Source organism: Gymnogyps californianus, unplaced genomic scaffold (assembly GCF_018139145.2).
Source record: "Gymnogyps californianus isolate 813 unplaced genomic scaffold, ASM1813914v2 HiC_scaffold_55, whole genome shotgun sequence".
In the NCBI taxonomy this organism is placed as follows: Eukaryota; Metazoa; Chordata; class Aves; order Accipitriformes; family Cathartidae; genus Gymnogyps; species Gymnogyps californianus.
In genome coordinates, this window is record NW_026114448.1 from 222,912 (window position 1) to 250,669 (window position 27,758).

A 27,758-nucleotide genomic window follows, 5' to 3' on the forward strand; every position below is an offset into this window, starting at 1 on the left:
GAAATAACTGATTGTGCAGAAATGCAGGTAGTCGCTATAAGCAGAAATTAGAAACGTGGCCTGTGTATTCAGAATCGATATAATGCTGGTTCAAGAAGAAAGTGAGGAGTGATCTCGATGCGCGCTTTTTAACTTATGTGGTCCTTGAGTATCTGAGCCCAGTTCACAGGAGAAATTCTCCATAGTTTAGATGAGCAGTAGCTGACCACTTCCGAAAATCGGGAATTTCATCTACAGATGCTGCCATCACCCAGACAGAGTGACACATCAGCTTCTAACTTCACCTAGTAAGCCTCCCTTTCAGCACGGCTATATCAAGACAATCAAGGATACAAACCACTCTAAAATCTACAGCATTTACCTGTGCGTAGGGGGAATACAATGGAAAGAGCGGTCATTCCCAGCTGCTGCCATTTTCGCCTCTTGCCTCTTCCTCTGCTCTCTTAATAGAAGCAGAACATACATGAAAACGTTAAAGCTGTCAACCGTCAGGCAAACTGTACTCTTATGCTGAAAGCAGGAGTTTTCTTTCAAAAACTGGGCCTTGAGAACCTTAGCTCTGCTGCGTTTTTGAAACAAAACTCCAACTGACAGCGAAATATACTTGAACCAAGGAGCTGGTACCTTCTCCGGGCTTGCTGCAGCGATGGAGGCAGTCGCCAGCCGGTATAGAATGTTACATTTCCACGGTTGCCAACCGCTCCTCCGGCTCGTGACATCAGCATGATGGCGCTCTGTGACCTGTCCAGCTTGGACATCTTCCTTTATCTCCATTGTTTCAGAGCAAAGTACAGAAAACGGGACCGTTTCAGAGAGTCTCCCATTCCGGTGTTTGTTCAACGTAAAAGGGAACAAACCCATCTGGCGGGGCTTAAGTAAGACCAACTTCTTGCCGTAGGAACTGGGGTCTTGGAAACAAATCTTTGCTACCACAAAGACAAATCTTATTCTTGGACTATTTTGTCACCCCAATCCTTGTGCCCCGTGTGTTTCTTCCGGTAGGTACCTCTTTCTTTGGATTGAGAAGCTTGCTGCTTCCCGGTAGTCCACTGTCAGCTGTTAACTGCTTCCGTTGTTGGGGTTCATTGCTTTTTCGTGCTTCCACGCTGTCCACTGCCACAGCTCAAGCAGAAAGAACAGCGTACACTTGGGTCCCTCGTTAACACCTCTGTTCCCATTCAGGTCCCAGGCTGCCTCTGAACAAAAAGTATCTGGGCGGGGGAATGAAGTTTCAGCCCTGGAAAATGGTAAGGCATACTGTTATCCCCAGGACACGGGGTCCCATTTCCAACACTGAGTGACATCGGTGACTTGGAGGTGAACGCTTCAGAGCGCTGTTAGATCAAAACCTGGGAACTTTTCAAGTAGAGCATAAAAGGAAGCGCAGAAAGGAGAAGGAGCCGCGACCTCAACAGAGAAGGATGCCATCGCTTAAAGAGTCATAAGGATACAGGTGAAGCCAAAGAGAAGGGCGGTAGATACGAGGCGGAGTTCAAGAAAGAGGACTAGTGGTTCCTAGCACCACCAGAAGTGCATGGGACTGGTGGTTCCTTGGGAAAAAAAAACCCCAAACCAGCACCACTGGCCTGGACGGACTAATCGCCAGAGCAGACCTGTACTGTCCGCCATCGGGCTGCCAGCGGGAAGGGTGACAGATGTGTACATGAAAAGCAGGTGCCAGTGACTGCATGGGCACCAGTGGTACAAGGCTGGCTCCGCGGTGGTTACGCCCAAGCTGGGGAAGAAGCACGAAGACATGGAAAGGACTGCAAGTCTTCTTGGACTTCTAGGAGCCCGTCAATTTGTTTGCAACTGGAGATGGCCCGAAGAGTAACTGCAAAGGAAACGACCGCGTGCCTGACCACGGGGACTTTGTCCCTGGAATAAAGCGATTTCTAGAGGTGATGACTTCACCGAAGTAGAGAATGAAGCTGCTCCCTGGGATCAAGGTGGGGAGCACCGGTGAGAGCTGCGAACAGCGAAACGATGTGAAAAGGCTCCCAGAGTTCTGTAAGCCCTCCAGCTGACTGGGGCACCCAGGGGAAGGACAATTCAGGAAAGCAGGTGAGGGCCATGAATAATGAACTGTCAGTGGGCAGGAGCAGCCATGGGAAGGAAGTGTTCACGCTGCCCAGAGGTCCCCCTGCAGCCCACAGAGGTCCACGGTGGAGCAGATATCCACCTGCAGGCCGTGGAGGAGCCCACGCCGGAGCAGGCGGATGTGCCCGCAGGAGGCTGTGGCCCTGTGGGAAGCCCATGCTGGAGCAGGCTCCTGGCAGGGCCTGTGACCCCGTGGAGAGAGGAGCCCACGGTGGAGCAGGTTTGCTGGCAGGACCTGTGACCCGCCACGCTGGAGCAGGTTGTGAAGAACTGCAGCCCGTGGGAAGGCCTCACGTTGGAGGAGTTCGTGGAGGACTGTCTCCCGTGGGAGGGAGCCCACGCTGGAGCAGGGGAAGAGCGTGAGGAGGGAGGAGCGGCAGAGACAAGGTGTGATGAACTGACCGCAGCCCCCATTCCCCGTCCCCCTGCGCCGCTCGGGGGGAGGAGGTAGAGGAAAATCAGGAGTGAAGTTGAGCCCGGGAAGAAGGGCGGGCTCGGGGGAAGGTGTTTGAAGAGTCAGGTTTTCTTTCTCATTCCCCTACTCGGATGTGCTCGGTAAGAACTTCAGATCATTTGCCCGCGTCGAGTCTGTTTTGCCCGTGACGGTAATGGGTGAGTGCTGTCTCCCTGTCCTCCTCTCGACCCACGAGCCTTTCCTTGCATCTTCTCTCCCCTGCCCAGCTGAGGAGGGGAGCGATGGAGCGGCTTTGGTGGGCGCCTGGCGTCCAGCCGGGCTCAAGCCAGCCCAGCTTCGAGGGCTGTCCACCGAGGCAGAGAGCCTGGGTACCAGCAGGAGGCAGCTGTCCTGACGGGGGCAAAGCCAGGCCCAGAGAGGTCCCCGCAGCCTGGGGACAGGGCATCCATGCCCCAGGCCCGGGCGTGGGGCACCCCGGAAAGCAGCAAAGCCAGCCTGAGGAAAGGCTGCCAGGCCAGGGCAGCCGCCGCTGTGGAAAGCGGAGCTGCCCCAGGCCCGCGGCCGGGCTGGGCGGCGGAGAGCGGCGGAGCCACCGCCTGGCTGCGGGCTGCTGGAGAGAGGCGCCCGCGCCCCGGCCCGCCGTCCCCGGCGCACAGGTGCGTCGCGGGGCTCCTGCCGGGCGGGCGGCGCCGGACTCCAGTTGCCGTGGCGCAGGGCGGGCGCGGGGCGGCGCAGGCGCAGCTGCGGCTGGGCGCTGGGCGCTGGGCGCTGGGCGCTGGGCCGGCGGCGGGAGCGGGCGGCCGGGGCCATGAGGCGGCGGGGCGCGGTGCAGCGGCAGGTGCGGTGTCTGTTGGTGACCGAGGGGAAGGAGGAGCCGTCGTCCAAGCGGGAGCGCCAGGTGGCCGGGGCGGCACGGGGCCGGGCGGGCGGGGGGAGGGAGGCAGCGGGGCCGCGTGCCGCGGCGGGGCCGGGGCCGGGCCGGGCCCCGGGGGAGTGGCGGAGCGGGGGGGAGAGGCGGCAGCACCGACCATGTCAGAGCCGCCCGTGCCGTGCCGTGCGTCCGTGCCGCCTGCGGGGAGGGGGACACGCGAGTGGCGAGAGGTTTCGCTGCAGATGTGGAGCCAAGTGCACGGCAGAGGTTTGCATAGGGCTCACCCCCCCCCCCCCAGCCCCGTGCCCCTTAAATGGGGGCAAGAAAGGTCGTTTGGGAGGCGTTTGAGCTCTGTCCCGCTCTTTTCCTGGCAAGTGCATCCAGGTGTTCACCCTGCTGTTGCGTTTGCTTTTTCTAAGTGTCGGGAACAGTGGGGGCAAGGAGTGAGGCCCCCCCAACGTGACCGCCCTGGGAGCTAGTGTAAAGGAATGGAGCCCAATGCGAGTGCTTTCTTCCCGAGATGTAAAAGGCAGTGTTGGGACAGGTTGGGGTGGCATTCAGCTGTCTAGGTGCAGACCTCCACCTTGTGTTTCCCGCTTTTAGTAGCAGCACCTACTGCTGTCTGTCGGCTGCAGGGTGACCTTGAGTGCGTGTGGGTGACTTTCTCGCGTTGGTGTTTGCCTTCAGGATGGAAGAGCTGAAATGATTGCCAGAACGGCAGTACCTTCATTGTCCCAAGTCTGAGTAGCACCACCATCTTGATAACGGTCATGTAAGGGTCCCTCCCTGGGCTGGTTGTGGCTGGGGTAGAGTTCCTTTTCTCGGTAGTAGGTAGTGTGGGGCTCTGCTTTGGCTTTGTGCTGGCCAGAGTGTTGATAATGCAGCCATGTCATGCTGCATGTCAACACGGTGCTGTTGACTTTCAGCTCCAAACTGCAAGCTGGAGCAGCTAGTCATGATGCGTTTCTGTTGCCATCGTAATAGAGGAAGACACGTGTCGAAATTTTGTAGCGTTGGACTGGAACCCTTCCAGTTTATATGCCCTATGTAAAGTGGAAGGCCAAGTCATCTCTCAATCCTAGTGGAGAACGGAAAAGAGGGAGAGAGTTTGCAACGGGATTGCCTTTGTTCTTTTGTCTCGGAGCATTTTCCAGACTGTCACGTCTTGAAGAAGCAATGGTGTGTTTCGATAGGATTAGAAGTCAGCAATAGAATGTAGAATACTGGACGTAGAGAGGCCAGCTGTAAGGAGCAAGAATCGGTATGAGAACAAGGCAGTAACGTGGCCACGATGAGGGCTGAAAAGACCTGTCTTCTTTTCAGCCCTTTAAAGTTTTGGCAACTGCAACTCTAACTGGAAGGGCGTTAGAGGCAGGCATAGGCAATGCAATTCCTACGGAAAAGGTGGACGGCACCTGCTGTTAGGTAACTGCCTAGAAAGGTAATAAGGAAGATCCATGTGCAGATTTCTCCTGTTGACTAGAAGCCTTGTTTTACTTTCTGTAGTGGCAAATGAGAATTCCTCTCTTGCCTTTTATGTAGTTGATTTCAGTGGTGTGCAGGGTATGGTTGCCTCAGTAAACTGCTGGTTTTATCCCTCTGGAAACTCTGGGGAGCATTTGATCACAGGAAGCACCGATCCCTTTCCGTTCATCTGATTCCGGTCAAGAGTAGTTAACAGCTCGCCGGAATTGTTACTATCTCATTGAGCCATGTATTCTTTGTGTAATCATCGAATCTTAGAATCCTTGAGGTTGGAAAAGACCCTTATCTTTTAGGTGATGACCCTTATCTCCCTTAGGTCATCGAGTCCAGCCGTGAGGTACCTAGCACTGCCAAGCTCACCACTAAGCCATGTCCCTAAGCCGTGTCCGCACGTCTTTTCGATACCCCCAGGGATGGTGACTCAACCGCTTCCCTGGGCAGCCTATTCCAGGGCTTGACAACCCTTTCGGTGAAGACGTTTCTCCTCACGTCCAATCCAGACCTCCCCTGGCACAAGTTGAGGCCGTTTCCTCTCGTCCTGTCACTTGTTCCCTGGGAGAAGAGACCGACCCCCACCTGGCTACAACCTCCTTTCAGGTAGTTGTAGAGAGCGGTAAGGTCTCCCCTCAGCCTCCTTTTCTCCAGGCTAAACAACCCCCGTTCCCTCAGCCGCGGCCCGGCCCGGCCCAGCCTGCGCCCGCTCAGGCTAACTGTGTTGTGGCTCACTCCCTCCTCCGTGGCAGGGCGCTGCCGGTTATGGAGAGGGGGTGTAGGAATCGGAGAGAGAGGATTTGAGGTGCAGAGTTTTCTGCAAATAACTTTGAAGTTGAAAGATGAGTTCAAACAAGGCAGACTTTTATGCTGGTCAGTTCAATGTAGTCAAAGCTCAGTGGAATTTATTTGAACTAATTACAGTCCTGTTACAAGCAAGGGAAATACTGTACATAAAATAGAAGACATCGTTATTTTTATTAGGTACATTTCTTCTACGTTTATGAAAATACAAACACTATTTTTAAACAGAGATTTCCATTTTTGTCACTTTTGAAACGTTCCTGTGTACTTCCTACGTGTTATTTTTGGAATTTGCAATCTTATCATCTTTGGATCTCCGCTTGATAATTTCCTTATTTGAATTTAGATTTTTCTTGTCAGGTGAAGTACTGGCTTCATCTCTTTCTCCTGTCTACGTATCGTTCTCCCTTTCTGTTCACTTCCATGTCTTCCTGGCTCTGCTGTCAAAAGAGATATACAGAACGTTTGGTGCATAGTTTATTGGAGTAAAACTATGTGCTCTTTGAGAAACAATTTAAGCAGTAAACTTTCAACGCTTCCAGAAGCAACAGAAATAAAAATATTTCCTCCTAATGTAATTCACCCAGGTTTCAAAATGTTCCGTTCAAGTCTTTTCCCTCTGAAACCTTCCCAAGCAGATGTTTGAGAACGGTGCGGGACTTGCACGAAGAAACCAAAGATGGTAGCAAGCCTGGCGAGGGATTCCAGGAGGTGGTTTTAGGTGCTTTGCACCCGTGTGGTGCCTCAACAGCATTTGCATCTCAGACGGGAATCAAAAGGGCCTAATGCTGCGTACGGAACTGCCCTGGGTAAAGTCACAGGAGTGCTGACAACTGGGCCACCTGGAGGGCTTTGAAACTCCAGCTCACAAAGTTGCACTTTTCGGAGCCCCCCCGCTTTGGGCTCATCTCCTGGAGCAGGCTCGTAGTCTCCAAAAACCAAGGAGACCGCTTGGAAAAAGTGTTAGTGAGCATCTTCTATGGAAGAAAGTAGCAGTAAAAGGATTCGCCCGGGAAAGAAAGGGCAGTGCTCAGCAGCCTTCCAACTTACCTCTTTGCCCTTTCAGGGAAGCGCTTTCATAGCAAGCTAGAAGGCTAAGCTTGCAAGAACTACGAGGACGCTCTGCTAGCCCACGTTTTGAACTGTGCAACTGCAGAGCAAAGTCCCTGTTAGGTCCGTGGGGGACAGGGAGAGATGGGAGGTAAGAAGGAGATGTCGCACTGAAGCACAGACTGCAGACTAAAGGTTGGGCCCTGCATCCGAGGGACACGAGAGAGAGGTTCTAATCTCTGCTTTCAGGACAGCTGTAAAATGTATTAATGGTCCTTAGGGTATCTTGTGAATGTTTTGTAGCCTGAGCCCTTTTATGAATTTGGACCTCGGCTGATCATCGCTCACCTACTGCAGGTGCTTCGCGAGCAATCAAACAGAGAGACAAATAGATCCCGCTCGTATAGTCTCTGCTGTGCTTTGTCCAGTGCGACAAGCCAAAACCCGCTTCTTGTAGCTCCTCACTTTAAAGGCAGGTACGTGTTTTGCTTTCGTATCGGTAATATTGTGGAAAATGAGAAATCACGGCTTAGTTATACAGGCAAAATGACGTGCCTGCAAACAAACGAAACTCTTACCTGCTCTTTCAGACTACTCAGCATCGCTTAGAATCTTGCGGGTTTTGGTTGGTTTTAAGTTTTAAGAGCAGTTTTACGTTTTCTAGGTGGGGAGGGACATGTCACTTTTACTGAAGAGACCGAATTGTAAAAATTTCCATCAAACAGTTACCTGAACGGTTGTTTTAGAGAACGTTTTTGCACGTGGATTTCGTTTCCTCCAAGTCGGTGCATTGTAAGATCCTGAAGTATATTTGTCTGTAGAAAAAACATACACGTTGTTTCTTAGGTTGAGCTCCCGTTTCAGGAAAGACTCTCTTCGCCTGATATGTGAATTAGATCCTACATTAGCTGAAGTATCAGTGAATGCATCGGGCGAATCCTACACCATCTCTGAAAGACAAGCTAGCATTAAATACAGACTTTCTCTCTAGGACCTCCAAGATCATTTGTAATCTTGGAGCGTTTCCGCGAGGCTCACCAGATCTTCCCAATGAGGCGATTCTGCCACGGACATCCTTGACTTGAACAAAGTGAACGTTCCTGTGTTGAAAGTCTTCCCAAAGGCATCAGCTGCTTTTAGATTAAACTAATCCATAAGCCAATCTCCTGTTTTAGCCCTGCTTGTGAAAGCACTAGATGCAAGGCAGGATTATGTTTTTGTGCTAGAGAGTTGATTTGGCATCCGAGTAAGCTGCCTAACGACTAACCATTTTCTGTAAAATTTGGTTCAAAGTTAGTATTACTAATACGCTTGTTTTCTGCTAATTGCAGCTGAATTCCATTAACTCAAATTATGAATTCCACAGTAATCCCGACTGTTTCAGTTTATACACAACATGTAAGTATTACCATAGTTTTCGGTTTGGGTCCAAAATCTTCTGTTTGTGTCAAGCTGATTCTTTTGTTTGGAGCATTTCTGGCCATATGGCTCAGGTGCTGCTGGAAAGAAAGGTAGCGAGAATGGTAACGGTTGCTCTTATGACAACAATGCTGATCACTTTTCTTTCTTTTTTTTTTTTTTTTTTAAAGCTGCTGTAAATAGTGGGCATCAGTATCTTGGTGCACGTCGGCACATCTTTGCATTCATCCCTCTTTGCTGGCAGAGAAATGAATTCCTGCTATGAAGGCGGCTAAATTACTGTTCGTGAATGTTCTGACTCATTTCTGTCTGTGGATACTGCCTCAATCTGTGCTGGATCGAATTTACTCCTGCCCGTATTTAGGCGTAAATAACTTAATATTCCCCTGCAGGGGCAAACCCGAAAGCAGCACGATACAGACAGGTATCTTGGAGGCATCTTAAGGATCCTGGGTAAGCAGGAACCCACCTGTAGATCCATTGAACTTTGGTTCTTGGTTGACGGTGACAGTACGGTAGACGACATATGCTGATCTTCGAGGTTCTGAAGAATTGAAGTCAGTCTTTCTTCCAGCTTCTCTGACGTAAGGAAGAGAAGCAGCAGTTTGATCACCCTGACTTTGACCCCTTTGTTGGTAACTTGGTTTTACTTTGGGGTCTGAAGTGTGAATTCCTACAAGTGAAAAAACAAAGGTAGCCAAAAATGGTGTGCTGTTACTCACAATTTGACCTATGGCAGGAGACTGGAGGCTGGAAGACAAGACGAAAAAAATGTTCTTTGTGGCTAGTCCAATCCACATATGGATTGTCCAGATTTGACACGAAGAACAGAAATGAACTAGGTAGTGCTACATCATCTAACAGTTTAGTAAAGCAAAAGGAATAAGCCAAGTGTTTTCTCCAAATACCTTTGCCTGTTACTGTATTGGGTGAATTTCTTGGCTCCTCAGACATCCACTTCTTCTTCTTCTTGACTTCTGTACAGGGACGGTTCTTCACCAGCTCCGCGTGGTTTGTTTCTGAGGGATTGAAATAACATCTTATTTTTATAAGACGAATTTTTTATCAAATGCGTGTTTTTGAACCTCATTCCACTTCATACACAGTTTCTTGTGAACATTTTTACGTTTTTTTCTGAGTATCGTTCCCGAAAGAGAGCAAAGTGGCTATGTTTCTAGCAGAGAAATTGACAGCAAACAAAAATATAAAACAAAAAACTACTTGACTCGTACAATGCTTGACGTGCTGGCTCAGATGCTTCTCATTACGATTAGAATCTTATGAATTTTTAGGTTTCAGTTTAAACTGCAAACATTTGCTTTATCGCATACAATTTTAGTAACTGAGATAAAGTTGCGTGCTTTCTGTGTGTGTCACAGAACAAGTCTCCAAAGTCAAAGTGAACATCTAAAAAACCAATGCAAACGACTCCAACACAGGTGACTTCTAGCTGAACTGCGTGTCGTTACAAAACTCTGAGCAACAAAGCAGAACTTCTGTTTCCTGTCTGCGTGCTTATTCTCAACCTTGCCCATGAGGTATGCTTTGCCTCTGTCTCAGTTGTAGCAGTTCAGCTAGGTGTTGTCCTGCAGCCTGAACAACTAAAATGGCGTGGCATGAAAAATAACTTCAGTTTATAAAAGGATTCCTTTAATCCTCAGTCACGTCAGTGATAACAGTTTACAGCATGGGCCCACACATAGTTTTAACAGCCGAACTGGCATTGCTGACATGGTGGCAAACAGCGTTGCAGAAATACCCATGAATGGCTGGAGATTCAACGTTATTGGATTAGCTTTACCTCCAATGTCAACATACATAAGGGCTAAGGGTATACTACTAGAGACGTGTCTTTTTTAGAACTCCACAGAACCGTTTCTTTTCCAAAATTAAGCAGGAAACAATCAGTTGGAGTCAGCACAGAGGAATTTTTTCCAGTATAATCCTAAAAGCAGCAGAATCATAAACAGTGCTGATGTTTATGATCAACAGTGCTAAACCATGAGAAAGAGTCTCTAGAACATAAAGAGCAAAGAATAACTCAAATATAAAATGGTGAAGTTTAATGCGTGCATGTAGAGTTAGTTACCACGTGATGCTCAGTAATGAGAAGCTGATGCTCAAGTGGATTACCTCCATTTTCAAAGGATCTGCGATCTGTTCTGGGAATACTCTCTGTTGGTACTCGCCTTCCTGAACTCCCTCCTTCTCTTTTTGTATTATGACATTTTGTAGGCATTGTATTGCCATGACCTGGAAAGGCAACAGAAAGAATGTTTTAGGTGCTTGTGTGTAAGCTCAGGGAGTGGCACTGCCATTCTCTTCCTCCCACCTCCATGAGCTAGTGATGAGTTTAGCGCAATTTCCTTTAACCTCTCGTTTCATATTCTTCTTTCTCTTTGGTTAGTTATTTGGATCCTGTCTAGTGTAACTCGAGCACCTGCTGTGTAACTCTCATGCTCTCTAAGACAAGACCATCAGACACAGGTTAAAGACGACTATGGCTCCAAAGGAAAGAACCAGCGACAAATTACCTGCTCGTTCTTTAGCTTCTCACTTTTCATGAATGATATTTATGGACCCAATCTGATCAGCTTTATGGTATTTTCCAGATGCATGTCCCCATGGTGCCTAAAACCTCAGAGAAGTCAACTGAAGAAATGCTTTGGGGAAACACCTCTGTCCTTTTTTGCTGAATGTATGTAATGATAAATAAAGACACGTATTAGAAGCTACATTCATACGTTTGTTACTGATTCCCTCATCTGGAGTCTCAATATATCTCAATACCTGCCAGAAATTGTTGTTGTTTACACAAACAGTTTAAATGTAGAAATAAGAAGGAAATAATTTTGCCCCATTGCACTCAAAAATGTAGGCTGGCAGAAAGTGTCAGTTGAAAAAGGATGACGTGGAGACAATTTTTCCATTCCCGTTTTTTTTATTAGCACATCGTCCCACTCAAATCTGTTTTACATGACACAGTATTATCAAGATTTTATCCCTGAAATTTACACTACTGTGAAAATAAACAATAATTATTTCTTTTTAAATTAAAAGTAGCAGGTCAGATTTCTGCCCAGCAGTTTTTGATGACGGATCTACTGCTTACTCTGGTGTCTTGTTCTATTAAGAACATAGCTCTCTCTCCTAAAATGGAATTCTATGTTACTTATTCAGTAAAAAAACCTAATACAGATTTCTTGCAGTCATGCCACTTGCTCAAGAGTGAAGGAGAAACATAATAAGGGAGGTAAAGATTGATTAATTTGTATCCCTTTGACCTTAACTATGTTGGATAAAGCCCAACATTCAAACCAAAATGGAACTCTTTTGTTACTATCTTTTAGAAGACACTGAAAGGGGGTATTTATTGAATTTCAATTGAGATCTAGAAAAGTTTGATGTATTGCTGCATTTTGTCATCTAGACACCCAGGACAGCCAGCAGAGAGGACGGAGCACCTCTGGCAAAGTGACTCATCGCACCTTGCTTTGGCACTGTCTTACGATGCAATAAATAGCCCCCTAAGAGTGCCTGTCTCTCTCCATTTGCAACAGAGAGCTTGGATGAGAAATTTAAACTCCATCCCTAACCTTAGCATGGTTAAAATTAGACTACGTCAGTCTTGATCGGGAAGAAAACTTCTACGAAAGACCTCTGTTGTGTATCGCAGGAAAGCACACATAGGGTTAACAGCCCATTTCTACCTTTTCCATCTACAATCGATGCAGGTAGTCACCACGTGTGTGACACTCTCTCCCTCTCTCTCTCTCTCTGGGGAAAAATCAATGAAGTATTTTTATGCTCTTTGTACTATGCTATCCTTGATTGTCACGAAATTAAAAAAGCGGGGAGGAAGGGCAACCTATGTAATAGTTTCTCCCTGTAACAGTGATTTTAAAAGCGGTAAACATTGTCGCAGAAGATGAAAAGTACTTGCCTTTCTGCAAGTCTCGCTCGGTAGCTTGCAAGGGTAATAGCTCCTTTTCCCGAGGTGAAGACCCGCTTTTTGTTGCCTGGTGTTCGTGAGGGTACTGAATCCTGTAATACTCTCCTAAACATACCCCAAGAGGGAAGAAGACGCCAAAGTTTACTATATTGGCAGGATTGCTGTTTAGGAAAGAGTGACTAATTCCATATTTACCAGATTGATAGCATGTTTCCTTTATTGCTCTTTCCTCTTCCATATCTGCAGCAGTCTTAGGCACCCAGTTAGAAACATCTGTAGGAAATATTTTTAAAGGATTACTAGACAGCTATACAAAGCTCTTCAACAATTCTTAATAATCAAATACCATCATGAATTTCATTTTGGGTCACGTTTGGTTTTTTTCCTGACTGCAACCTCTGCTTCTGGACAGAAAAATGATTCCTTAATATTAGGTATTTCCAAGTGCAATGGAAATGCAGTTGCAACACATATGCACGCATGAGGGTAGGGCGTTCTCTCCCTTTCACTCTCCGGAATGTGCAATTCATTCTGTCCTCTCGAAGTGAGATACAGTCAACAGTTTAACGTCATTTAAAAAAATAAAAAAAAAACCCGAAAAGATATAACTATATACACGTACACATTCAGTTAAACTAGTGAAGAGTTTTGTATGGATTCTCTTTGCTAGATTTAAGACGAACTTTCTGTAATAAAATGAGACTGCCTACAGCATTTAGGAAATCAGTTGAACTAACTCTTTCTGTTGAAGTCACACACCTATCTTTTGTAAAGAAACCTGTGACTTCAGCTTCAATGATGGGTGTGTACAGCCCTGTTCCAAAGTTTGTTTCCCAGAAAAGAAGTACCTCCTAAACTTGTAATTTTGTCCCTGAATTTTGAGAAATGTGGAAGAGTGTTTGATGGCCATCTGAATTGTGGATCACATCATCTCAACTGTGGATCGCATTTTCCACTCTACTTAAGGAAAAAGAGGTATGCGAATTATACCACTGTTGAAATACACAGCTAGGCGTTTCACAGGAGTTAGAAAATGTTGCCTCACTCACGCCTGGTGACTACCAGTTCCAATATTTTGGGGATTAGCTGGAAGCTCTTTCAAAAACTGGTCAACAACTCTTTTCTAAAAATGTAATGGTCATTATCAGAAATCAGTTGTGAAGTACATTGCAAGAGTCGGAAAAACCCCTTGTACTTCCTTGTACAAGAAAGAGAAAAACTGTTTACAGTTCTCTTCATCGTCCTCTCCATCGTCCTCTTCCTCCTGTTCGTCGCTGAGGTTTATAATCAGTGGAGGGTGAATTGGTAGTAAAATATGCTGTGGATTTCTGAGTGATTCTTGACGATGGGCTGGATGCGGAATCCCTTCTCGGACACCCTGTTGTAATGGGGCATCTGCAGCAAAGAACATCACATGTATTTTGTTAGGAGGGAACTAGACTATCGAATGCAGGTTCAGAGCAGCAGGTATAGTTTTGCAATCATGATCATACTGAAGGAATCCTTAAATAGACAGATTGTGCCTTTTAGGAAGCCTCTTCTGCGGAGGTTGGCAAAAGAGCATCTTCCAGCTCCAGAAAGTACGAGAAAACACGGGTACTGGCTCCTCTGAATGCCTCATCCGTCCACTGCTGAAGAGCGCCTTTTGAAAAGAGGAACATTTGGATCATTCTACGCTCTTTAAAAAAGGCTGGATCTCTCTTCCAGCTGGTGGATAGATTAATTGGAGTCAGTAACCTTCTTTCTTCCGGTGCCTTTTAAGAGGTGTACAACATAGGGAAACATGGGATTAGTAATACCTGGGCTGAAGTGAGTAAATGGGTTTAGGACCCCACCTGTGGAAATACTTTAAACATGCTGAATAATAGGCAGGCCTGTGTCGCTCCCCATGGCATCCCCTTTGAAGAACTTTGCAATGCTAAGCACAGGATTGCCCATTTGGAGCTGGCAGACCTTTTTTTTCTATCAAAATTTTCTGAATCACAACTCTCTTTCCCAAGTACAAAATGTAGATTTTGAGAAAGAATACGGAGTTCATGAAAATAATTCACACTTCACGAGAAGAAAATCAGAAAAGATATTGTTTTCCTTAGAAATGTATATCTGCCCATAATGTTTGCAGCAAAACTATTTCAGTACTGGGATAGCATTTTCTGAGCATGAGGAAATGCAACGGACTGAAAGTAAAAACGGTGCAAAAAGGTGAGTCTGTCTGTATTGTTCAAGCTGACCAGTTTGCAGCTATAGATACAATCGGGGTTCTGTGCATTGTATTAAAAATATTGAAGTTGGCTATTGTTTCCAGTTTTAAAGAAATGAGATGAAGCATGGGCATCTTCTTTTATTCCAGCTGTTGCATCTCTGACAAGTCATGCTGACTTGCTCTCGCTCCTGCTTCCGCCCGATTTCTGACACCTGCCTTGGTTCCCTGCCCTGGACTCTTACCCTGTTCCAGGTTCCAGCTGTCTACCAGGACTCCTGGTAGACAAGAGCTCCTCTTAGAAAGGACTGAGGAAAAAAACCCAACTTAGAAGGGTGGTTTTTTCCATCAATAATCTGATTTTCAGATATTGTACTGCCTTGCAAACTATGACTGTACTTCAACAGCCTGCATGCGATAATGTTCAAGCCTGAAAAATTTATTCGAAACGATGAACTGGAAGTGCACCGGCACACACAGCCCTGTAATCTGATGTTGTCTACAGAAAGGGTGTCTCATCCATAGGACAAGTTGGGCTCTATCAACAGATACTGCTACTCGTGGCCCTGCCACCCTCCTCCCCCCACCACACACACTACTTTTCATTTCTCTTAAACGATTACCTGCCTACTGACCCTTTTCACTACTAGAGAGATTTCATCTAGCAAATACCCAAGTAAAGCAACATTTTTACTCCATGCGTCTCGGCGACCTGCGTTGCCATTTGCGACTTCCTCTGTCATGTCACTGATAGTTAGGAAGATCCGTAACGTGAGAGCTAAAAAAATGCATGTGGCAGCCCTATTCCAATGCCAATACAATGCCTTTCTTTGCCTTCAACTTGCTGGGATAGCAGATCATACCTGATTGATTTGCCGTGGTACGGTTCCTGACCTTAATGTATGTTACGTAAGCACTGGAAGGACGTTTTCGCGTACTGACTTACTCTAGTGAACAACTTGTTGAGAAAATATTTTTACTCACTAGGTGGTAAAAACAGTCCATTTATAATCCGAGGTCTGCTGTGATGGAATGCGCAGTGGATCCTCGCGCATCCTAAGGGTTGCCTTTCCCAGAAGCAGGCGATGTTGCTGTACTTCTGCTGCAGGAGAAAACAGTTTTCGGCTCTTGTAATTGTAACAATCAAATGGACTCAATGGATTAGCACACGGTGTACTGCTGTGAACGTACGACTAAGGTTTTAACGGTTACCTTTAAAGTTATCTTAAGCTCCAGGTAACTCTAGAGCTATCTTGAGTATCGCTGAATTTCAAAACAAGGAAAAACATCTTTTGTTGCAATTCCCATGGGAAACATCAACTCGGCAGAAGAAAGTCACTTTTGTTTTCAGACTAAACAATGTGCTTGAGGGGACTTGCTCCTTTCTGCCTTTATTTCCATATCTCTAAATCTGCCAAACAGATGCGAACATCTCCCCCCTCTCCATAATGAGGACGCAGCATCACAGCCAAGAGGTTTTTCACGGTGACAGGATCTGCCCCTGGAACCCTCATGAGGAAAATGACTTTGGGGGTAAGCCACACTAGCTTCCCAGACCCTAGTGGTTGCCTTAAATGTGAATCTCCTCTTTTGAAACGCTTTGGTTTTAATTAATGGGGGAGATGATACAGTAGTCCATGTATAACAGTATTACGGTGACAAACATTTGCAAGTTACTGCAAATATTCCGGATTTGATGTTCTGAGACTGCTGTCGTTACACTGCTCACACCGTCTCCCAGCTGTTTTTAGAGATGACAAACAAAAGCCTAACGGGACAAAAAGAATATCTACGTGGATGTGTTTAATTATTTGTTTAATTATTGCTCCTTTACTCATACATCTATTCCCACTGCGGCTCTCCCTCTATTGATCAAGGTGTCGCCAGCTAGAAAGTCTGCACAATATTGCAGAGCGCGCACTTTCACAATGAGAGTCGCTTTTGTTAGTCAGACTTAAAATGATTTTTCTGTCTCTCTGCCTTGTTAAAGTTTACAGATTTCAGCATCATCTCTGATCATGCAATTCACTGATCCTTATAACCTGACGTATCTGCCTCAAGCACACGATAAGCTCGTAGTTCCAAAGAGGCAAGTGCTCGTGACCGATACCCTGAATACGTAAACTCAGGTTTCCATCCCGGATGTGAACTGCATCCCAGCTGAGAGCTGTAAATGCCGGTTGCCGGTTCCTTCTGGATGTGTAAGTTTTTAAAGGAAAACAAAGTCACACTTGAAAATATTGGAGTATTGGAAGGTGAGTTTCACCCAGGTCCAGACATTAACAGCTGGGTCTAGGAGCAGCATCTCCAAAGCACGCCACTTTTGGACTGTAGCCAGTACAACTGGGCCGTCCCCTGAGACAGGCTGGGGTCTGGAGCCCAAGCCCATCTCCCAGGCATTAACGCCTAAATCCCCGGGGCTGAAATGGATGCGATAACAAAGAGCGCTACACCCACCCCTGGATTCTCCCCAGGTGGAAGAGAAATACTTCTTTGAAGGGCAAACCCATTTTGAAAGACTTTGTTTGAAATAACTGATTGTGCAGAAATGCAGGTAGTCGCTATAAGCAGAAATTAGAAACGTGGCCTGTGTATTCAGAATCGATATAATGCTGGTTCAAGAAGAAAGTGAGGAGTGATCTCGATGCGCGCTTTTTAACTTATGTGGTCCTTGAGTATCTGAGCCCAGTTCACAGGAGAAATTCTCCATAGTTTAGATGAGCAGTAGCTGACCACTTCCGAAAATCGGGAATTTCATCTACAGATGCTGCCATCACCCAGACAGAGTGACACATCAGCTTCTAACTTCACCTAGTAAGCCTCCCTTTCGGCACGGCTATATCAAGACAATCAAGGATACAAACCACTCTAAAATCTACAGCATTTACCTGTGCGTAGGGGGAATAGAAATGGAAAGAGCGGTCATTCCCAGCTGCTGCCATTTTCACCTCTTGCCTCTTCCTCTGCTCTCTTAATAGAAGCAGAACATACATGAAAACGTTAAAGCTGTCAACCGTCAGGCAAATCGTACTCTTATGCTGAAAGCAGGAGTTTTCTTTCAAAAACTGGGCCTTGAGAACCTTAGCTCTGCTGCGTTTTTGAAACAAAACTCCAACTGACAGCGAAATATACTTGAACCAAGGAGCTGGTACCTTCTCCGGGCTTGCTGCAGCGATGGAGGCAGTCGCCAGCCGGTATAGAATGTTACATTTCCACGGTTGCCAACCGCTCCTCCGGCTCGTGACATCAGCATGATGGCGCTCTGTGACCTGTCCAGCTTGGACATCTTCCTTTATCTCCATTGTTTCAGAGTAAAGTACAGAAAACGGGACCGTTTCAGAGAGTCTCCCATTCCGGTGTTTGTTCAACGTAAAAGGGAACAAACCCATCTGGCGGGGCTTAAGTAAGACCAACTTCTTGCCGTAGGAACTGGGGTCTTGGAAACAAATCTTTGCTACCACAAAGACAAATCTTATTCTTGGACTATTTTGTCACCCCAATCCTTGTGCCCCGTGTGTTTCTTCCGGTAGGTACCTCTTTCTTTGGATTGAGAAGCTTGCTGCTTCCCGGTAGTCCACTGTCAGCTGTTAACTGCTTCCGTTGTTGGGGTTCATTGCTTTTTCGTGCTTCCACGCTGTCCACTGCCACAGCTCAAGCAGAAAGAACAGCGTACACTTGGGTCCCTCGTTAACACCTCTGTTCCCATTCAGGTCCCAGGCTGCCTCTGAACAAAAAGTATCTGGGCGGGGGAATGAAGTTTCAGCCCTGGAAAATGGTAAGGCATACTGTTATCCCCAGGACACGGGGTCCCATTTCCAACACTGAGTGACATCGGTGACTTGGAGGTGAACGCTTCAGAGCGCTGTTAGATCAAAACCTGGGAACTTTTCAAGTAGAGCATAAAAGGAAGCGCAGAAAGGAGAAGGAGCCGCGACCTCAACAGAGAAGGATGCCATCGCTTAAAGAGTCATAAGGATACAGGTGAAGCCAAAGAGAAGGGCGGTAGATACGAGGCGGAGTTCAAGAAAGAGGACTAGTGGTTCCTAGCACCACCAGAAGTGCATGGGACTGGTGGTTCCTTGGGAAAAAAAAACCCCAAACCAGCACCACTGGCCTGGACGGACTAATCGCCAGAGCAGACCTGTACTGTCCGCCATCGGGCTGCCAGCGGGAAGGGTGACAGATGTGTACATGAAAAGCAGGTGCCAGTGACTGCATGGGCACCAGTGGTACAAGGCTGGCTCCGCGGTGGTTACGCCCAAGCTGGGGAAGAAGCACGAAGACATGGAAAGGACTGCAAGTCTTCTTGGACTTCTAGGAGCCCGTCAATTTGTTTGCAACTGGAGATGGCCCGAAGAGTAACTGCAAAGGAAACGACCGCGTGCCTGACCACGGGGACTTTGTCCCTGGAATAAAGCGATTTCTAGAGGTGATGACTTCACCGAAGTAGAGAATGAAGCTGCTCCCTGGGATCAAGGTGGGGAGCACCGGTGAGAGCTGCGAACAGCGAAACGATGTGAAAAGGCTCCCAGAGTTCTGTAAGCCCGACAGCTGACTGGGGCACCAGGGGAAGGACAATTCAGGAAAGCAGGTGAGGGCCATGAATAATGAACTGTCAGTGGGCAGGAGCAGCCATGGGAAGGAAGTGTTCACGCTGCCCAGAGGTCCCCCTGCAGCCCACAGAGGTCCACGGTGGAGCAGATATCCACCTGCAGGCCGTGGAGGAGCCCACGCCGGAGCAGGCGGATGTGCCCGAAGGAGGCTGTGGCCCTGTGGGAAGCCCATGCTGGAGCAGGCTCCTGGCAGGGCCTGTGACCCCGTGGAGAGAGGAGCCCACGGTGGAGCAGGTTTGCTGGCAGGACCTGTGACCCGCCACGCTGGAGCAGGTTGTGAAGAACTGCAGCCCGTGGGAAGGCCTCACGTTGGAGGAGTTCGTGGAGGACTGTCTCCCGTGGGAGGGAGCCCACGCTGGAGCAGGGGAAGAGCGTGAGGAGGGAGGAGCGGCAGAGACAAGGTGTGATGAACTGACCGCAGCCCCCATTCCCCGTCCCCCTGCGCCGCTCGGGGGGAGGAGGTAGAGGAAAATCAGGAGTGAAGTTGAGCCCGGGAAGAAGGGCGGGCTCGGGGGAAGGTGTTTGAAGAGTCAGGTTTTCTTTCTCATTCCCCTACTCGGATGTGCTCGGTAAGAACTTCAGATCATTTGCCCGCGTCGAGTCTGTTTTGCCCGTGACGGTAATGGGTGAGTGCTGTCTCCCTGTCCTCCTCTCGACCCACGAGCCTTTCCTTGCATCTTCTCTCCCCTGCCCAGCTGAGGAGGGGAGCGATGGAGCGGCTTTGGTGGGCGCCTGGCGTCCAGCCGGGCTCAAGCCAGCCCAGCTTCGAGGGCTGTCCACCGAGGCAGAGAGCCTGGGTACCAGCAGGAGGCAGCTGTCCTGACGGGGGCAAAGCCAGGCCCAGAGAGGTCCCCGCAGCCTGGGGACAGGGCATCCATGCCCCAGGCCCGGGCGTGGGGCACCCCGGAAAGCAGCAAAGCCAGCCTGAGGAAAGGCTGCCAGGCCAGGGCAGCCGCCGCTGTGGAAAGCGGAGCTGCCCCAGGCCCGCGGCCGGGCTGGGCGGCGGAGAGCGGCGGAGCCACCGCCTGGCTGCGGGCTGCTGGAGAGAGGCGCCCGCGCCCCGGCCCGCCGTCCCCGGCGCACAGGTGCGTCGCGGGGCTCCTGCCGGGCGGGCGGCGCCGGACTCCAGTTGCCGTGGCGCAGGGCGGGCGCGGGGCGGCGCAGGCGCAGCTGCGGCTGGGCGCTGGGCGCTGGGCGCTGGGCCGGCGGCGGGAGCGGGCGGCCGGGGCCATGAGGCGGCGGGGCGCGGTGCAGCGGCAGGTGCGGTGTCTGTTGGTGACCGAGGGGAAGGAGGAGCCGTCGTCCAAGCGGGAGCGCCAGGTGGCCGGGGCGGCACGGGGCCGGGCGGGCGGGGCGAGTGCACGGGCGGGGCCGGCGGGGCCGGGGCCGGGGCCGGGCCCCGGGGGAGTGGCGGAGCGGGGGGGAGAGGCGGCAGCACCGACCATGTCAGAGCCGCCCGTGCCGTGCCGTGCCGTGGCGTCCCGTGCCGCCTGCGGGGAGGGGGACACCCGAGTGGCGAGAGGTTTCGCTGCAGATGTGGAGCCAAGTGCACGGCAGAGGTTTGCATAGGGCTCCCCCCCCCCCCCCCCAGCCCCGTGCCCCTTAAATGGGGGCAAGAAAGGTCGTTTGGGAGGCGTTTGAGCTCTGTCCCGCTCTTTTCCTGGCAAGTGCATCCAGGTGTTCACCCTGCTGTTGCGTTTGCTTTTTGTAAGTGTCGGGAACAGTGGGGGCAAGGAGTGAGGCCCCCCAACGTGACCGCCCTGGGAGCTAGTGTAAAGGAATGGAGCCCAATGCGAGTGCTTTCTTCCCGAGATGTAAAAGGCAGTGTTGGGACAGGTTGGGGTGGCATTCAGCTGTCTAGGTGCAGACCTCCACCTTGTGTTTCCCGCTTTTAGTGGCAGCACCTACTGCTGTCTGTCGGCTGCAGGGTGACCTTGAGTGCGTGTGGGTGACTTTCTCGCGTTGGTGTTTGCCTTCAGGATGGAAGAGCTGAAATGATTGCCAGAACGGCAGTACCTTCATTGTCCCAAGTCTGAGTAGCACCACCATCTTGATAACGGTCATGTAAGGGTCCCTCCCTGGGCTGGTTGTGGCTGGGGTAGAGTTCCTTTTCTCGGTAGTAGGTAGTGTGGGGCTCTGCTTTGGCTTTGTGCTGGCCAGAGTGTTGATAATGCAGCCATGTCAGGTAAGGAGAGCGTGTAGAAGGTTCTCATCTTATGAATTGTGAATTCTGCTTCGAGACTTTTGCAAGACGAGGACTTGCGTTGTGGTTTGCTAGCAGAAAGAGACAGCGGCCAGCTTCCAAGCCAAAGTTGAGTGGGGAGAGAGGAGGGAGGGGTGATGATTGTACAGGAAAACATTTGCGTGCAAACCCAACTGATGACGTGTTTGCAGTGAAACTGTTCTAGAAGCCCTATAGAAGTCCTCCTAGAAATTTGGACTAGTTGTGGCTGGATATTTGTTTCAGGCCCCCGGATCACTTCTTTCTTTGCTCTTTTTAAGCGGTGTCCTGGTTTCGGCTAGGACAGAGTTAATTTTCTTCCTAGTAGCTGGTATAGTGCTGTGTTTTGGATTTAGTAGGAAAAGAATGTTGATAACACACTGATGTTTTTAGTTGTTGCTAAGTAGTGTTTATACTAAGTCAAGGATTTTTCAGTCTCTCGTGCCCAGCCAGCAAGAAGGCTGGAGGGGCACAAGAACCTGGGAGGGGACACCATCAGGACAGCTGACCCAAACTGGCCAAAGAGCTATTCCATACCATATGACATCATGCCCAGTATATAAACTGGCGGGAGTTAACTGGGAGGGGGATCTCGGCTCGGGAACTAACTGGGCATCGATCAACGAGTGGTGAGCAATTGCATTGTGCACCACTTGCTTTGTATAGTTTAATTCTTTAGTATTGCTATTGTCATATTATTATTATCATTATCATTGTTTTTCATTCCTTTCTGTCCTATTAAACTGTCTTTATCTCAACTCACGAGGTTTTTTTCCTGATTCTCTCCCCCATCCCAGGGGTGGGGGGGCAGTGAGCGAGCGGCTGCGTGGTGCTTAGCTGCCGGCTGGGGTTAAACCACGACAAGTGGAAAAGTGTTTAGTTGACAGCACTGATACTGGGTGTTTCATACCAGGATGCTTTTGCCGCCTTGCATTGCACTGGTCTGTGTCTTGCACTAACACGGTGCTGTTGACTTTCAGCTCCAAACTGCAAGCTCGGAGCAGCTAGTCATGATGCGTTTCTGTTGCCATCGTAATAGAGGAAGACACGTGTCGAAATTTTGTAGCGTTGGACTGGAACCCTTCCAGTTTATATGCCCTATGTAAAGTGGAAGGCCAAGTCATCTCTCAATCCTAGTGGAGAACGGAAAAGAGGGAGAGAGTTTGCAAAGGGATTGCCTTTGTTCTTTTGTCTCGGAGCATTTTCCAGACTGTCACGTCTTGAAGAAGCAATGGTGTGTTTCGACAGGATTAGAAGTCAGCAATAGAATGTAGAATATTGGACGTAGAGAGGCCAGCTGTAAGGAGCAAGAATCGGTATGAGAACAAGGCAGTAACATGGCCACGATGAGGGCTGAAAAGACCTGTCTTCTTTTCAGCCCTTTAAAGTTTTGGCAACTGCAACTCTAACTGGAAGGGCGTTAGAGGCAGGCATAGGCAATGCAATTCCTACGGAAAAGGTGGACGGCACCTGCTGTTAGGTAACTGCCTAGAAAGGTAATAAGGAAGATCCATGTGCAGATTTCTCCTGTTGACTAGAAGCCTTGTTTTACTTTCTGTAGTGGCAAATGAGAATTCCTCTCTTGCCTTTTATGTAGTTGATTTCAGTGGTGTGCAGGGTATGGTTGCCTCAGTAAACTGCTGGTTTTATCCCTCTGGAAACTCTGGGGAGCATTTGATCACAGGAAGCACCGATCCCTTTCCGTTCATCTGATTCCGGTCAAGAGTAGTTAACAGCTCGCCGGAATTGTTACTATCTCATTGAGCCATGTATTCTTTGTGTAATCATCGAATCTTAGAATCCTTGAGGTTGGAAAAGACCCTTATCTTTTAGGTGATGACCCTTATCTCCCTTAGGTCATCGAGTCCAGCCGTGAGGTACCTAGCACTGCCAAGCTCACCACTAAGCCATGTCCCTAAGCCGTGTCCGCACGTCTTTTCGATACCCCCAGGGATGGTGACTCAACCGCTTCCCTGGGCAGCCTATTCCAGGGCTTGACAACCCTTTCGGTGAAGACGTTTCTCCTCACGTCCAATCCAGACCTCCCCTGGCACAAGTTGAGGCCGTTTCCTCTCGTCCTGTCACTTGTTCCCTGGGAGAAGAGACCGACCCCCACCTGGCTACAACCTCCTTTCAGGTAGTTGTAGAGAGCGGTAAGGTCTCCCCTCAGCCTCCTTTTCTCCAGGCTAAACAACCCCCGTTCCCTCAGCCGCGGCCCGGCCCGGCCCAGCCTGCGCCCGCTCAGGCTAACTGTGTTGTGGCTCACTCCCTCCTCCGTGGCAGGGCGCTGCCGGTTATGGAGAGGGGGTGTAGGAATCGGAGAGAGGATTTGAGGTGCAGAGTTTTCTGCAAATAACTTTGAAGTTGAAAGATGAGTTCAAACAAGGCAGACTTTTATGCTGGTCAGTTCAATGTAGTCAAAGCTCAGTGGAATTTATTTGAACTAATTACAGTCCTGTTACAAGCAAGGGAAATACTGTACATAAAATAGAAGACATCGTTATTTTTATTAGGTACATTTCTTCTACGTTTATGAAAATACAAACACTATTTTTAAACAGAGATTTCCATTTTTGTCAGTTTTGAAACGCTCCTGTGTACTTCCTACGTGTTATTTTTGGAATTTGCAATCTTATCATCTTTGGATCTCCGCTTGATAATTTCCTTATTTGAATTTAGATTTTTCTTGACAGGTGAAGTACTGGCTTCATCTCTTTCTCCTGTCTACGTATCGTTCTCCCTTTCTGTTCACTTCCATGTCTTCCTGGCTCTGCTGTCAAAAGAGATATACAGAACGTTTGGTGCATAGTTTATTGGAGTAAAACTATGTGCTCTTTGAGAAACAATTTAAGCAGTAAACTTTCAACGCTTCCAGAAGCAACAGAAATAAAAATATTTCCTCCTAATGTAATTCACCCAGGTTTCAAAATGTTCCGTTCAAGTCTTTTCCCTCTGAAACCTTCTCAAGCGGATGTTTGAGAACGGTGCGGGACTTGCACAAAGAAACCAAAGATGGTAGCAAGCCTGGCAAGGGATTCCAGGAGGTGGTTTTAGGTGCTTTGCACCCGTGTGGTGCCTCAACAGCATTTGCATCTCAGACGGGAATCAAAAGGGCCTAATGCTGCGTACGGAGTGTTAGTGAGCATCTTCTATAGAAGAAAGTAGCAGTAAAAGGATTCGCCCGGGAAAGAAAGGGCAGTGCTCAGCAGCCTTCCAACTTACCTCTTTGCCCTTTCAGGGAAGCGCTTTCATAGCAGGCTAGAAGGCTAAGCTTGCAAGAACTACGAGGACGCTCTGCTAGTCCAGGTTTTGAACTGTGCAACTGCAGAGCAAAGTCCCTGTTATGTCCGTGGGGGACAGGGAGAGATGGGAGGTAAGAAGGAGATGTCGCACTGAAGCACAGACTGCAGACTAAAGGTTGGGCCCTGCCTCCGAGGGACACGAGAGAGAGGTTCTAATCTCTGCTTTCAGGACAGCTGTAAAATGTATTAATGGTCCTTAGGGTATCTTGTGAATGTTTTGTAGCCTGAGCCCTTTTATGAATTTGGACCTCGGCTGATCATCGCTCACCTACTGCAGGTGCTTTGCGAGCAATCAAACAGAGAGACAAATAGATCCCGCTCGTATAGTCTCTGCTGTGCTTTGTCCAGTGCGACAAGCCAAAACCCGCTTCTTGTAGCTCCTCACTTTAAAGGCAGGTACGTGTTTTGCTTTCGTATCGGTAATATTGTGGAAAATGAGAAATCACGGCTTAGTTACACAGGCAAAACGACGTGCCTGCAAACAAACGAAACTCTTACCTGCTCTTTCAGACTACTCAGCATCGCTTAGAATCTTGCGGGTTTTGGTTGGTTTTAAGTTTTAAGAGCAGTTTTACGTTTTCTAGGTGGGGAGGGACATGTCACTTTTACTGAAGAGACCGAATTGTAAAAATTTCCATCAAACAGTTACCTGAACGGTTGTTTTAGAGAACGTTTTTGCACGTGGATTTCGTTTCCTCCAAGTCGGTGCATTGTAAGATCCTGAAGTATATTTGTCTGTAGAAAAAACATAAGAACGTTGTTTCTTAGGTTGAGCTCCCGTTTCAGGAAAGACTCTCTTCGCCTGATATGTGAATTAGATCCTACATTAGCTGAAGTATCAGTGAATGCATCGGGCGAATCCTACACCATCTCTGAAAGACAAGCTAGCATTAAATACAGACTTTCTCTCTAGGACCTCCAAGATCATTTGTAATCTTGGAGCGTTTCCGCGAGGCTCACCAGATCTTCCCAATGAGGCGATTCTGCCACGGACATCCTTGACTTGAACAAAGTGAACGTTCCTGTGTTGAAAGTCTTCCCAAAGGCATCAGCTGCTTTTAGATTAAACTAATCCATAAGCCAATCTCCTGTTTTAGCCCTGCTTGTGAAAGCACTAGATGCAAGGCAGGATTATGTTTTTGTGCTAGAGAGTTGATTTGGCATCCGAGTAAGCTGCCTAACGACTAACCATTTTCTGTAAAATTTGGTTCAAAATTAGTATTACTAACACTCTTGTTTTCTGCTAATTGCAGCTGAATTCCATTAACTCAAATTATGAATTCCACAGTAGTCCCGACTGTTTCAGTTTATACACAACATGTAAGTATTACCATAGTTTTCGGTTTGGGTCCAAAATCTTCTGTTTGTGTCAAGCTGATTCTTTTGTTTGGAGCATTTCTGGCCATATGGCTCAGGTGCTGCTGGAAAGAAAGGTAGCGAGAATGGTAACGGTTGCTCTTATGACAACAATGCTGATCACTTTTTTTTTTTTTTTTTTTTTTTTTAAAGCTGCTGTAAATAGTGGGCATCAGTATCTTGGTGCACGTGGGCACATCTTTGCATTCATCCCTCTTTGCTGGCAGAGAAATGAATTCCTGCTATGAAGGCGGCTAAATTACTGTTTGTGAATGTTCTGAGTCATTTCTGTCTGTGGATACTGCCTCAATCTGTGCTGGATCGAATTTACTCCTGCCCGTATTTAGGCGTAAATAACTTAATATTCCCCTGCAGGGGCAAACCCGAAAGCAGCACGATACAGACAGGTATCTTGGAGGCATCTTAAGGATCCTGGGTAAGCAGGAACCCACCTGTAGATCCATTGAACTTTGGTTCTTGGTTGACGGTGACAGTACGGTAGACGACATATGCTGATCTTCGAGGTTCTGAAGAATTGAAGTCAGTCTTTCTTCCAGCTTCTCTGACGTAAGGAAGAGAAGCAGCAGTTTGATCACCCTGACTTTGACCCCTTTGTTGGTAACTTGGTTTTACTTTGGGGTCTGAAGTGTGAATTCCTACAAGTGAAAAAACAAAGGTAGCCAAAAATGGTGTGCTGTTACTCACAATTTGACCTATGGCAGGAGACTGGAGGCTGGAAGACAAGACGAAAAAAATGTTCTTTGTGGCTAGTCCAATCCACATATGGATTGTCCAGATTTGACACGAAGAACAGAAATGAACTAGGTAGTGCTACATCATCTAACAGTTTAGTAAAGCAAAAGGAATAAGCCAAGTGTTTTCTCCAAATACCTTTGCCTGTTACTGTATTGGGTGAATTTCTTGGCTCCTCAGACATCCACTTCTTCTTCTTCTTGACTTCTGTACAGGGACGGTTCTTCACCAGCTCCGCGTGGTTTGTTTCTGAGGGATTGAAATAACACATATCATACTTAGTTTTTATAAAGCACGCAAAATTTTCTTATCCAAAAATGCCGTGGTGTTTTGAAAACCTCATCTCCCACTTCATACACAGGTGCTTATTCCTCAACCTTGCCCATGAGGTATGCTTTGCCTCTGTCTCAGTTGTAGCAGTTCAGCTAGGTGTTGTCCTGCAGCCTGAACAACTAAAATGGCGTGGCATGAAAAATAACTTCAGTTTATAAAAGGATTCCTTTAATCCTCAGTCACGTCAGTGATAACAGTTTACAGCATGGGCCCACACATAGTTTTAACAGCCGAACTGGCATTGCTGACATGGTGGCAAACAGCGTTGCAGAAATACCCATGAATGGCTGGAGATTCAACGTTATTGGATTAGTTTTACCTCCGATGTCAACATACATAAGGACTAAGGGTATACTACTAGAGACATGTCTTTTTTTAGAACTCCACAGAACCGTTTCTTTTCCAAAATTAAGCAGGAAACAATCAGTTGGAGTCAGCACAGAGGAATTTTTTTCCAGTATAATCCTAAAAGCAGCAGAATCATGAACAGTGCTGATGTTTATGATCAACAGTGCTAAACCATGAGAAAGAGTCTCTAGAACATAAAGAGCAAAGAATAACTCAAATATAAAATGGTGAAGTTTAATGCGTGCATGTAGAGTTAGTTACCACGTGATGCTCAGTAATGAGAAGCTGATGCTCAAGTGGATTACCTCCATTTTCAAAGGATCTGCGATCTGTTCTGGGAATACTCTCTGTTGGTACTCTCCTTCCTGAACTCCCTCCTTCTCTTTTTGTATTATGACATTTTGTAGGCATTGTATTGCCATGACCTGGAAAGGCAACAGAAAGAATGTTTTAGGTGCTTGTGTGTAAGCTCAGGGAGTGGCACTGCCATTCTCTTCCTCCCACCTCCATGAGCTAGTGATGAGTTTAGCGCAATTTCCTTTAAC